Here is a 14,619-nt window from a genome sequence, read left to right as displayed (position 1 = left end):
GGAATATCACTGGAAAAAGAAGGGATATGATCAGGCAAGAGCTTTAGGACCCGCATTAATATTAGAAAAGCTTTCCAGCACTGGAGAGACCTAAGTGGGAAGGCCTGAAAACGGACACTGAGTTTCCGTTGTTTCTGCTCCATACGTGAGTAACATTGGTTTTGCTATGTTTCACAGAACCAAATTATGTTGTTTTAATGTTAGCTCTATAGTAACAGGTAGGGCTGGGTAAAAAATATCGATTTCTCGATTTTAATCGATTCTCATTTTTACGAACCGATATCGATTCTTAAATCCCAAGAATAGATTAGTCATCCTGTTTTCAGTTGATGAATGAATGTAACATTGTAGCGCGCATCCCATCCAATAAATCACAATAATCTTTGTGCTTTGTTACTATTGATATGAAACAAAGTCTCAGATTTCAAATTACATCCATTTTCTTACGAAATTCAAAACCATAAATGTGCTGTGGTGTGAGATCGCACTGGCGCAGCTCAGCTCAAGAGAAGCAGCAGCGCGGAGCGCACGTGATCTTCTCTTCCGCCTTAATAATACCAGTTACTGCGCAAAGTAAACATGAATGAGCATCTGAAAGTATGTTAAAAGGTAGAGTACAACTTATCGAAATCTGTATCATGTGACATGGAATCGCTCAATCAGTGTTTCAACCGTGGAAAGACGTCAGTAAATCAGCTTGTAAACAATGTCATGTAACGTCACATTTACCTCAGAAAAACCATATCCAGTGACCATAAACTCGTTAGTCAGCTAGAAAAAATAACTCTAGAGAGGAGCATTTTGCTAAATATATGCACCATATTACATATTCATTATAATGTTTAATGCTCTTCAATTTTGAATGCATGTTTGAATAAATCTGGCAGGTGTTTATGACAGCCTCCATTTAAATGTTTATATTTCATATAACTTTATTATTATAAAAATAAATAAAAGTGTAATTTAAGTGTTTGTATACAAATCAGTTCATTTTTACCTTCAATATTATAGTAGGCTAATGAAGCCTAGTAGGCTACAACTGACTCCCATAGTTTACAGCATTAGTTAAGAGATTTGTTTTCCATGAGAAAATTTGCCATGTATTGTACATGATGTCCAAAATAATCAATATTGAATTTAATTGAAATCGAATCGAATTGCAAGCTTGTGAATCGAAATCGAATCGAATTGTGAAATTTGTGTCAATACCCAGCCCTAGTAACAGGGCAGTTTTGAGTGTCAATATTTGCTTGGTGGTATACTGCTGGCGACTAACAACCAACTCTTGCTTATAATCTTGTGTACTATATGTTCATTCTTTGTTTTTCCTCGTTGTTCATCATCATCTTAATTTTTTTTTTTTTTTTTTTGCAAAGCATTATTTTGCTCTGCTTCGGCTATGATAAAGAGGCATCTACTCTTGCACTGTGTGTTTGTGCATTTTGTGGGCGGAGCGTGTTTGTAGGTTGATCTCAAATATCAACAGCGTTTCTCAGAAATTGCTTACTGCACCTTTAAGCTGTAGTCCAAAGCATCGGTGGATTCCTTTCAATTACTACAGAAAATAACTTTGACTCATCCTTTAGTTTATAAAATAACAAACATTATATTAAAAGAACCATACAATTTTATATTTAAAACCATATAAAGCAGATCAACTTTTTTCAATGTGTTTCTTGAGCACAAAATCAGCATATTAGAATGATTTCTGAACAATCATGAAGACTGGACAGTTACTTAAAAAACAATGGTAATAATATTTTACATTAGAATAAATAAAATGCATCTGCCAATGCTATTTTTAATATTTATTTATTTAAATGACACGTTAAATGCCAAATGTGCACACATATTTACACTGAACACTCACTGAGATGATTTACTGAGATAAAATAAAACAACTCCTCACCAGCCGTGTCAGACACATTCTCAATAATTATTTAACTTGCACAGCAAAGTTTACTCTTACTTGCTGCTTTGGACCATCACAACAAAGACTAGCCTAAAGGTAAACAGCAAACATTCCATACTGTGTTACATATTATTGCATCATTTTTATTATAAAATATCTTCAAAAACAACTTCACTTTTAACTCAAAGACTGAGATTTTATAACGGATGGACACTATCCAAGCAAAAGTTACAACTTGTACTTGCAATTAAGAGTAGAATGAAGTGGTGAACGCTTGTTTAAAGTAATATCAAATTAGAAATTTAATTAACCCGGTGTCTTTAATCGTGTCTCACATGACACTGTTATTCATCTCCAAGCAATATTTTTAGCTGTATGATATTCAGTACCAGAGCAGCATGCAAGGGTAAATCATATAATGCATGAACAAGGTGATGTCCTCGTACAACGAGACCTTAGTCTAACTGAACTGTTCATAAATACTCCCTGTGTATGCATTCATGTGATTATTATGAGGAGACTAATGGAGTCTCGTGACTTTACATGATACGCAGGATCAATATTCACCGGGAGAGTATTTATGTCTGCAGATGAAATCTGACACAGATATCAAAGGGTTGGAGACGCAGCCCTGTCGATGTAACCGAACACATCCACCCGGAGTCTGACATGATATCAACACGACGTGAGCCAGAGAGACAGATGCAAGAAACTTCTCTTGTCTAAGAATGGATAGTATTATGTCTGCAAGGCATACTTGCATAGAGAAAAGAGCAAAATATGAAACCTAACAGCCCAGAAATTGTAATTATTAGAATAAAGCATATTACAATGATTTCTGAAGGGTCATGTGACACTGAAGACTGAAGTAATGATGCTGAAAATTCAGCTTTGCATCACAGGAATAAATGACATTTTAAAATATATTAAATTAGAAAACAGTTATTTTAAATTGTAATAATATCTCACAATATTACTGTTTTTACTGCATTCACTATAAAATAGCTAAAATGCAGCATTAGTGAACATAAGAGACTTCTTTTAGAAATTCTTTTAAAAATTTTAGTGCAAACCCCAACATTTTTAACAGTAGTGTAGGTCATTTTTGCGTAGAATGTAAATTCAAAAATTACAACAATACAGAGTAAATAAAGCTGAAACACACCAAAATTAATTATTCATGCCCTAGTGCATGCTGGGAGTATCCACACCTTGAGAAACAAGAATCACGTGTACACCAGCACGACAAAACATCCCAAAAAAATGTTGTCACTGCAAAAATTCACGCACTACATATCTGTGATTATAATAGAAATTACTGTTTATGTAGAGCAGGACGCTGGCAATGCCAAGGTCACGGGCTTGATTCCCAGGAAATTAATGAAATGTGACGCTTTGCATAAAAGCAACTTCCAAATGCAAAAAAAAAAAAAAGTTTGGTCTATCTAGTTTGGTCACATCACATTGCACTGCTCGCTACACAAACATTTACACACACACACACACACACACACACACACACACACACACACACACACACACACACACAGACAGACAGACAGATCGATAGATAGATAGAGTATAGTAAAAACAAAGGTTTTTGGTGCACATTTCACAAGAAAATACTGTTTTAGTCTTTCTAGTTCACATAATGTGTTACTAGCCACTTCTTTGCAATTATTACTAGAATAATTTACTAGACATTTCCGAGTGTAAATACACCTTTATGTTTTTCAGTGTAGTTAGTCACAAACCTCACTTTATTTAATATCACATCATGTCAGATATAGATTATACCTTTTTTTTTTTATCTGTAAAATTATTAAATCTTTAAAGGGACCAATAATTGAACCACTGTATACAAAATATTCAAAATAGTCTTTGTAGGTAATAAGTAATATTTACTTGAAGTCTGAGAACATTTTGTGCTTAAATTTAGTGCAAATCAGCTTAATATTTTCAGCTTATTCAAAACGAAAAAAGAACACATTTTTTTCCCTCATACATTTGCATAACCACAAAGTGTTTTTTCAGTGTGCAAAAACGACAACCTCCAGCTACAGCAGCGTACAAACACATTTAACCTCATCTGCTCCAGGCAGCCTGTGGATCCGTGGTTTTGCTCGCTTGTTGCACTTTCTTTAATACTTCAACCAGCCGGTTGCTCAGGGCATGCCTGCATTAGTTATGTTTTGTTTTGGTTTGGCCTGAAGATCAAGTAAACTCTACAAAATCCTCTTTTAAGAAACACACTAATTCTTATGTTGCTTCTTCCTCCGATGATACTGGAACACGGCAGCAGATGCTTCAGGCAAAGTTTTATTGCATCCGTTAATGGCTCAAATACTGACTGACCTCTATCTGTCAGGTTCACATACAATCACATTACAAAAAACAGCTAAAACCGGACCTCCTAAATAACTGAAATACTTGCATCATAACGGAAAATGATTTTTGGCTTCTTCATTGCCTAAAATGCAATCATTTATATAAGAAAGCTATTTTCAAAGCATGTGCCAAAGCACAGACCACTGAGGAAGAAGCAAAACCTCACTAACTTAGTTAAAAAAAAAAAAAAAAAAAACTAGATATCTCTAAATCATCAGTTGCTGGACATTCAAAGGCATAGAATCTCTGCAGTCTGCCGGGCTGGTGTTCCATTTATCCGCCCCCTTACCCTGTGTGGATTACTCTTTAAAATTTAAACCAAGCATAAAACCAGCTCAGGGAGTACTTGCAAAATCCCTTGTCAGCCTCCATCCAATTACTCTGTACTGGTTCAATGGACATCAATGACAAATTCCTCTGTTCGGAAATAATTAAAACAGATAGGTTTGATGCCCTTGCGTTCTCTAAACTCTGCTCATTAAAGAAGTGCACAAAATCACTCTGCTATTACTTTGACTCTTTCTAATTGTTGTGCAATCTGTAGAATGCATATTAGAAGACTTTCATTTAAAATGTATTTCTGACTTTAAAGGGTTTTCACAGAGCATCATTAACCTTCATCTGCAGAGACTAGAAATGCTTGCTTTTAAAAGGTAAACGTTCTATTTCTGACCCAGCTCTGAACTGCCCAGAAATAGCGAATCTACGTGGAGTTTATGATAGAAGTGGCATACTCATGCATTATTCCCGGTGGTGGATCTGGATTTGGGTAGTTGATGCACAACATGCCCAAGAAAAAAAAAAAATTCATATGTAAATATTTATAGGAATGTAAATTTAATTTAACAGTCATGTGGTGTGACAAATGGAAAAGACAAGTACTCCATGTAGTCTTTAAATTAACATGAGATCATAAAAAGATGCATGCCTAATTATACAATAATTTTTCAAATGCTATAAGGCTATAGCATTTCCAAAAGAGAGTGTTATTTTTGGCTTAAATTGTTATCGACAGCATAAGCACCTCATTGTATCAAAAACAAACAGTATTTGTCCTGCCAACTAAAGAATCATTTGTCACAACAAAAATAAATGCATGCTCCCGTAACTTGTTTTGATGAAATAACGCTTGCCAAGACAATACATGTACATGGAAACATAACTGAATCCTGAGCCAACTTATTATGAGTCTTTCCTAATACAGGATGGCAGCATTAGGGTTAACTCTTGCATTGCCCATAGTACAAGGCATTCACCACAACCAACTTTAAACAACTTAAAGATGCAATTCATAATATCAGTTTAGTCTTAAATTCTACATTCTTAAAGAGGACCTATTATGCCCTTTTATAAAGTCTTGATTTTGTTGTTGTGGCCTACTGGAATAGGTTTTCATGCTTGAATGTTCACAAATATATATATATATATATTTACATATTTGACATTGTTGCAGCACCTCTCTTCCAAGTCTATCAGCAACGCTCTGTTTAATTTCCTGTTTCTATGAAGCCCCTCCTTCCGAAAAGCACAATTTGCTCTGATTGGTCAGCTGAGCCAGTGCGTTGTGATTGGTCATCTGCTTCGAGCGTGTTTTGGAAATGTCATGCCGCTTTTTATTTTGAGTATGGCTTGGGCGGGAATTATTTAAATGAAGGATATTGTGACAGGTTCATATTCCTGGAAGAAAACTCAAGACTACAATGGAGGCGTTTCAGTAAGTTCAGAAACAGTGCGCACTGATATAGAGAATAACTCCTTTTAGAGTGACTTTGTGCTTTGCTAATTTGCAGACCTTTTTCATGCTCAAACAGCAACATTACACACTAAAGAAAGTTAAATATGTAAAACAGCATAATAGGCCCTCTTTAAATAAAATTACACTTAGAATTGTCTTGCGTGTGTTTAAAATGATCATTATCACTTGAGCAGCATCTTTTAAAATGACCAACCACCATTTTTTTGACTGGTTTGATCTAACAGAACTTTTGAGTATCTTTTAAAGTTTTAATACCACTAACACTGTAAATGGTGATGCAATAAAAAAAAAATCGGTTTCAGAAATTTTTTTAAACAGTGATGTTGAATTACATTAGTGCTTCCTCGATGCATTTTGACTATCTCAGTATCTATCTTTTATCTCAGTATCATTGTGTACACAATGTAAATAAGCTACAACAGGTAAACATGTTAGCAGAAAAAAAAAATTATGCTACAGTAGCAATTTGTTCAGCTGAAATTTCAAGAGACGAACAATTTTACTGGTTTTGATTGGTTTAATTCAACGCATTCTCATCCATATACTGACACTTTTGACATTTCATCTACATCGAACGCACATGGCACCCTTTAGCGTCAATATGAGATGCACAGAGCTTTGTTCGGTTATGGGTAGGTTTAGGTCTGGGGTAGGGTTAGGGTTAGACCGCTAGGAGGCGCCTTCTGGCTCATATCTATCTGCGTCTCATATTGACGCTAAAGGGTGCCATGTGCGTTCGATGTAGACGAAATGTCAAAAGCGTCAGTATATGACGCCTTGGGATGAGAAGAGAACGGACTGTTTAATTATGACTTAAGAACACGGCACCCCGAACAGCATAAAGACTTAAATTTCCCAATTACCTAAATTTAAACAATGAAACTTTATTTTTGGTATTGGTTTTCAGCAAAATTAAAACTTTTGTGTTTCGGTAATAAAAAAATAAAAAAATAAAAAAATTGCCTTGTAAAATTCAAATCGAGTGATGAGTTTTGTTAGCTAGATAGATAGATTGGAAGATTGCTATCTACCTAAACAAGATGTTAATCTGTTAAAAGATCCAGCAAATGTGAGATACTAAAAATGTCTAGTTCAGCATGAACTTCCATGCTGGTCCAAGATGGTCTTGATCTCACATGATCTCACACTGCTTTAATCCATCAGCCTCCATTGCCCCTGCTGTTTTAGTGTATCAGGTAATGTCTGTGGGAAGCGAGTCACCTCCAGATACACCTGCATGCTCTTGGCATCTTCACAGCGACAGTGGAGCTAATGCCAGCTGACGCAACCCCCTTGCTGTGACATGAAGTGTCTGTAGAGGTGCAGACAGCGATGTCTCAGAGGACTAGATTCACAGTCACAGTCAATGAGTGAAGACTGGACGCAAACACGCACATACACGCTCAGAAGAGCTGTCGAGCTGTTAGGGAGATTTACACGAGCACCCACACACGCAATCTTCTATAGGTCCTATTGATATATATTATTATTACTTACTATGGTATCAGCTAGTTCTAATAAATGATACCTCAAATGACATGGCTTGAGAAGAGAGTACTAAATGACTTTTTTCTAAGAGAACAGACTTTTCCTGTTGGAAAAAACACAGACTTAAAGTACATTGAAAGAGGGATCTGAGCAATATCTATGATCAACCACCCAGAACACCGCGTTTATCACACTAACGTACATATTCTGTGACAGCAAATAAAAATGATTAATTATGAAGGCTATATTCAAATAAATTGACAATATAAAATTTTCTTCAAAACTATATCAAAATTTGTAATGCCTGTAGGATTCTAATTTAATGCTTTTTAATGCCATTTAAGGCTAGCCTGGAAATCCAGACCTAAATCTAAAAGATTAATGGTCTGGCGTCGACTAATGAAAATCGGCCAGCTCGAGGGGCGGCACCGTTTGAAAATCTCGCTGCACGCAATTGGATAACACTACGACCAATCACAACAATAAACCCCAGCTACCAGCGGAGCTAACCTTATTAGACATTCTCTGATTATACTCTTACCGTATCCGGTCGGCGAAACAGCAAAACCGTCCTTCTTGCAAAGGAACGATTCGAGCGGCGTCTTCTGTTCCTGTTTTAGATAAAAAGCCAAGTCTAACTCGATCATTGTAGCGGCCAAAGCCGTTTCAAACAACTGGTTCAACTGGTTCATCCATAGCCATCTTGCAATGTTTACTAATGACTTCGACGTCACAGCGCTGTCGTCATCTGTTTAGCTCGCCTCTGGCCCGCCTATATCAGATAACCCGATGTGATTGGTGCAGCTCAGATCGAGGGACATATTTAATGAGATCATTATTCGACACCAGAGTAACTCGCTGAGCAAATTCAACTTGTGCTCTCGTGAGAACTCTGGATTACCAGGGTAATTTAAGGCCTTAGTTTTCGCAAAATCCATTTAATAACTTTTAATGCTTTTTAATACCCCGCGGAAACACACATACAGACGTCGGTCGGTCGGTAATGGAACTGAAATTGCTAAATCCTTACGATTCGATACGACATACCATGCAAGACAGTTTCAAAGCAAACACTTCCCACATTTTCCGCAGAAAATACAGGCAAAAAATGTAGTAATAGTTAAAATATTGAGTTCTTAATCAGAACATATTATGAAATAAACTAACAGAACATGTGGTCCATAAGAATTCATATCAAATGTTTACACAAGCTGAAAAGAAAAGGTGTCCTGACCTCATTTTTAAAGCAGATCGACTCATCTGTCATAGAATCACCAGTCAGTAATTATTTGACAGCAGAACACTGAACATTTCTGCACTAATGTTACTATTCAGAGAAAAGAGGAATACTGAAGAGAGGGAGAGGATTGCCGTTTCATCATGTTTGACAAGTAAATTAAGCTTTTGTCATTTAACAAGGCTGTCAGTGGATGACAGCGAGCGATTGCTCGGTTAGTCAGTAGCACAGCTTATAATCTTAACCAACCTTGCTGCTTGAAAATGAGCCTGCCGGTCACGTTTCCTTCTGTTTGCACACTCTCACAGACAACCTTGACTATCTTTTTCTGCACGCAATCACTCACAATCGCACAGACAAGAATGGATGAACTCGGCTGAATGTGGTGTAATTCCTGTTGCTATCTTTGGTGATCTGAATATGTTTTTCATGCTCCTGGTCATAGGTTACAGACAGGGTTCAAAATGAACTCTCTGCCACATCTCGTCAATTTACAGGCAGCAATATTTCTTACCAAACTGCATTTTTTTCTAATTAAAATAAACAACAGTGGGATTAATTAGCCATTTTGTTGTTGTTGTTTGTTTGTTGTCCCTTGCATATTTATCACAGAGAAAGTTACTGTGTCACTGTAAAACTGTATATTTTACAAAACATCAAGTCACATGCTAACTAGCTGCAAAGCATTTTTGAGTTTATGCAACTTCAAGAGTAAACTGGTTCACTCAATCTATCACTTTATATTAATTCAAGGACATCAGACTTCTCTTTGGAAAAAATATAGTTCATTAAGAAAGAACGTTCTAGCTAAAGCCACTTGCAGTACTTTATTTTCAAATCAATACCAAGAAATATCAAGGATAATACAACCAATTCCAATATATCTAATAAATGGAAAGTCTGAAAGGTTTCTTAAGATAAAATGTTTCACATTAAAAATCCATATTAACCTAAAAAAATAAAAAAATAAAAAAGCTCAAATTATCAGACTCATTTTATTATTTTCAATGCATTAACTACTTCTAAAGTTAACCTGTTAAGCTGCAACCCCACTTTTGAAAAATCCCCAGAAATGACATACCCAAACTGAAACAGATACAGTTCATGAACCCTTTGCACTAAAAGCACAAGTATGATCTCATTTGAAAGCTGACAACTGGTAGTTTATTGTAAATGTAGAATTAATTATTGTCATAATGATTTTTTTTTTTTAAATAGCTTCAAAGTTTTGTAAAGTTATTAGAATTTTTTTTTTATGAAACATATTAATGAAAATAAAATTGAAGTTGGCACTGGAGCAATCTAGAAATGCACTACAGCTAAAGCCACATGTCTGACCATGTTATATTTAAAATATGAAGATAATAAGTCTAAAACTCTGTATTTAGTTAAATGTTTTTCAAGATCATGTCATGACTTTATTTTGATTAGGCTACTCTAAAAATGCTACTGATGTTTAGTCGTCTTCTAAGCATCCATTCAGACTTTTGTCTCTATTGTTTTGTGGTGCAAACGAGCCCCATTCAGTCTCAGTCTCCCCCTGCACACATTCACACCTCTCCAGACTGGTTATGGCTCGAAATATGCATTTCTTTTGTCTGCATTATAGTTACTAACGACTGGCTATTCACAGCCTATTCATAGGGTTTCAATCCCTAATTTCTTTTATCAAAGTTCTCACTTCACATTTGAAGTGCACTAAATAGTGGTCAAATGCACTAAAACATATCAAAAATGTTAATGTTCTTCACACTAAGAAAATTGTTCTTTTAAGACCTGTTCAATGAAAGGTTCTTTATGGAACCTAAAATGGTTCTTCTATGACATCTACAGTATGTGAAACCCCCCTTTTCGAACCTTTATTGACAGCTTTCAACCCAAGCCTCATGCAAACTGTCCTTTATAATGAGCAGAATTAACAATATGGGGTCACCGTGTCTATACGCTGCACTCGCATGCTGCGGCAGACAATGCAATGTTTACAATGCAAGTCTAATTAGTCCCATGTTTGACTTCAGTCCCAGAAATAAACAGGTTTGCAACCAGCGTGCACTTCCACTGGAAGAGCAAAGGATCCGGATTTTCTACTGATGCAGAGAAAATAAGCGTTCCACAGTACTGTTTATCTCCTACCGATGTACACACACTTTCTTACAGAGTGTCTTTGGTCTATTCAATGTGCTGCGGTAATCCAGGGTTAGGAAACGCTCTCCCACAGTGAAGTGAGGCGGATCACAAATGTTCTCTGCCTGTGGATCCGCATGTGGGCCCGATTCTCTCACACACACACCTCTTTATCCCTGTCTCTTCCTTCTTTATTTATCGTGTTTTTTTTCTGCCTCCCTCTTTTGGTATTGTGCGAGCAGAAGGGAATTGTGGCATTAAATGTTCTTCCATTTTGGACCACTGAATCTGTGCCGTGACCCAATTCATAATGTGTTTTCAGATCCTGCTATTATTCTTAAATGTAAAATGTGCCATTTCGTTTTATGTTGAAATACTTCAAATCCCAATATGCAGAAACTGCTCTAAGTAATTCAAATGCTCTATTTGAGTAACCTGTGCTGTCTGAAAAAGCTCAGCTTCTTCACTGGGCATCTTAAAACTTAGCTAAAATATTAAGTATTTTAACATACTTTATTGCATTATCATTTACAAATGTTTAAAGATTTGGCAATAATTTGAAGCCTGTACATATAGTGCATATTCATTTATTGGATTTGCAATGCCTTACAATTAAACTTTGTTTTCATGAATAGCCTACTTGTAGGATAGATTAGGGTCCAATTCTCACTATTAACTAACTATTAACTACAACTTTTACCTCAATATACTCCTAATTACTGCTTATTATTTATAAGTTAGTAAAGTAGTTGTTAATTTTAGTACTGTGTAGGATTAAGGGGTGTAGAATATGGTCATGCTTTTGATATGAAACAAAGAGTAAGTTTTTTTTATTTATTTTTTTTATTCTATTTTATCACAGAACTCAAACAATATATTCTGTTTTGGCGCTCTTTCATGTGGCGCGAGAGATCAGAGTTCAAGTGAAGCGCGAGTGAATGCGATCAATTCCCTCCTCTTTACTAAGTTACAGAACGAAATAACATGAATGAACATAAAAAAAATATGTTGATACAGTTCAACTTACCGAAATCCGTATCATGACTCTAACCGCTCAATCAGTGTTTTAACGGCAGAAAGATGTCAAAACACAGCTTGTAAACAATGAAGGTAACGTTAACCCAGAAAAGCCATTCCTTGACCATTAACTTTTTAGTCAGCAAGAGCGCACTCGCCACCATGTGGACAGGGATGAGAATTACAGTTACAAGTTACATCACTTTCGTCACTATAAAAAAATAAATACAAATATCCGTATTATTCGATAAAACACGACTATGACCGCTTCACCAAACAGTTATATGTATCACTACACAACACCCCTAGCAACCACCCTTAGCAACGTAAACATGTTCTCATTGTGAGAGATCGAGTGAGTGAGTGTTCCTGCATTTAAAGTAGATATAGCATTTTCCTTCAGGTCAGTCCTACATTCGGAATAATAAAATCCGTTTGAATGTCCACTGCTATCTTGTCCAACAGTTAAGGGGGTTTCCAATGCCCTGACAAGCTTCATCATTTGTCAGTTGCGTTTTGATTTTCCGTGTTCACAACTAGTCCTTTCAATATAAAAGTCTTCTCTACTGACTGACTCATAAAGACAGTCTTTTTTGGCGCCATCTAAAGGCGAAATAATGTAACTTCTTTAGCTGTTTACGGTTAGGGATTATTTCTTCTAGAGGAAGGAATACTTTTAGTGATTTTACTTCATGAAAATTGCATTGATACACATTGTTTTGGCTTTAATATTTGTATTGTGTGGTAACCGTTTTATAAAAGCAATAAGGTACTCGAGGCTGTATCGTGAATAAGTCACGGCTGCGCCACTAACAACGCACTTCGACCGTGACTTATTCAAGATACAGCAAAGCCTCGAGTAGTACCTTATTGCTTACATATAGCCTATATATGTGTGTGTGTGTGTGTGTGTGTGTGTGTGTGTGTGTTATACACAATACACAATTACACAAATATACACACACACATTTTTACACTATGAATTAACATTCAATTAAATTAGATTAAAACACAAATAATGTGATAAACAAAATCATAAGAATATATTACTATAAGCAGAATTTAATATGAACCTAGACTACCAAATGCTAATGTTAACTAATTGAACCTCATTGTAAATTGTAAATTGAAACATACAGGCTTCAAGCGCTCCAGAATGATTTCCTCATGTTAGACAATGTTCTGGCATTACATTCCTTCAAATAAACAAGTCCAGCGAGGGACTCACTGCTCTAATCTACCATACCTTGGTAAATCCTCTTCCCCTAGTGTAAGCCTGTTATATTTGGCGTTCACTGGTGTACAGTATCCCTGGGTTTTCTGAGTGTAGGTGTGTGAGTGTTTCTGCATGAGGGATTCACAGAGAGCCAGAGAAACGCTTCTGTAATCCACAGGTCAAACATGGAACTAGGTAAATGTGAATGTGCTCTAAATACGGCTGGCTTACAACAGCGCCTGGCCATGTTGAGTGTGTGGGCTCCAGTTGTAGACACAGATAATCTTCTTTCGAGGTTGAATGACATAGCCAGGTCAAGTGGAGAGAGGCCAAGAGCAACATAATACAGCATGAAGGGTCAGTAGGCATCATGAGGATGCTCACGCATGATTTGGACTGCTAAATATGAATCTGTTTATGCTATATGCTAGTAAGTTGCAGCATAAAAAAGTATAGTATGCATATTTGGTTTTGAAATTAATTCGCGACTAAAAAGGTATGTTCTATAGTATGAATGTGTGAAGCATGAATTAAATTCATATGGTCATAATCATGTGACATACAGCATCAGTTGTTTATTATGCACTGCACATCAAGTAACTATGGAAGCTTGTTTCCGCCACAGAATAAAACATTTTAAAAGATAAGTGCGACTTTTTATCTCACAATTGCGAGTTTACATCTCGCAATTCTGACATTATTTCTCAGAATTGCGAGATATAAAGTCAGAATTGCGTGAAATAAGGTTGCAATTGCGTGAAATAAAGTCGCAATTGCGTGTTATAAAGTCAGAATTGCGTGAAATAAAGTCGCAATTGTGTCTTATAAAGTCAGAATTCTGACTTTTTTTCTCGCAATTGCGACTTTATATCACGCAATTCTGACTTTATAACACATAGGCTAATTGCGAGTTTATATCTTGCAATTCTGACATCTTTTCTCAGAATTGTGAGATATAAAGTCCAATTCTAAGGAAAAAAAAGACAGACTTTTTTTTTTATACCTCAGAATAGTTTATATCTCACAATTCTGACTTTATATCACACAATTGCGACTTTATATCATGCAATTCTGACTTTATATCTCCCAATTGCGTATTATAAAGTCTGAATTTCAAGTATATTTCTTGCAATTGCGAGTTTATATTTCATAATTATGACTTTATAACATGCAATTGCGACTTTTTATCACGCAATTGTGACTTAATAACACGCAATTGTGACTATCACGTAATTCTGAGATAAAAAGTCAGAATTGTGAGATTAAAAAGTCGCAATTACCTTTTTTATTTTTCACTCTGTGGCGGAAACAAGCTTCCATAAGTAACAACCCAAAACAATACAAAAATGTGCTTAAAATTAAATATTCAAATGAATGACTCCATGTAAATGTGTTTGTCAGTCTCAAACAATGTGCATGTGTGTGTGTGCAAGAATGTAGTCACATGTGTCATACACTAAACGTCGTTGGTTTTCAGATAC

General features: G+C 35.9%; 1 protein-coding gene across 2 annotated transcripts in view; it reads right to left on the bottom strand.

Moving 5' to 3' along the window:
• LOC307147017 (cadherin-18) overlaps positions 1 to 14,619 on the bottom strand; it is a 168,556-nt gene that overhangs the window by 120,454 nt on the left and 33,483 nt on the right. The window lies entirely within an intron of this gene.

Source organism: Squalius cephalus, assembly GCF_949319135.1.
Source record: "Squalius cephalus genome assembly, chromosome: 19".
Lineage (NCBI taxonomy): Eukaryota > Metazoa > Chordata > Actinopteri > Cypriniformes > Leuciscidae > Squalius > Squalius cephalus.
Note: the sequence above shows the minus strand (reverse complement) of the source record. Positions and strands in the feature narration are given on the sequence as shown.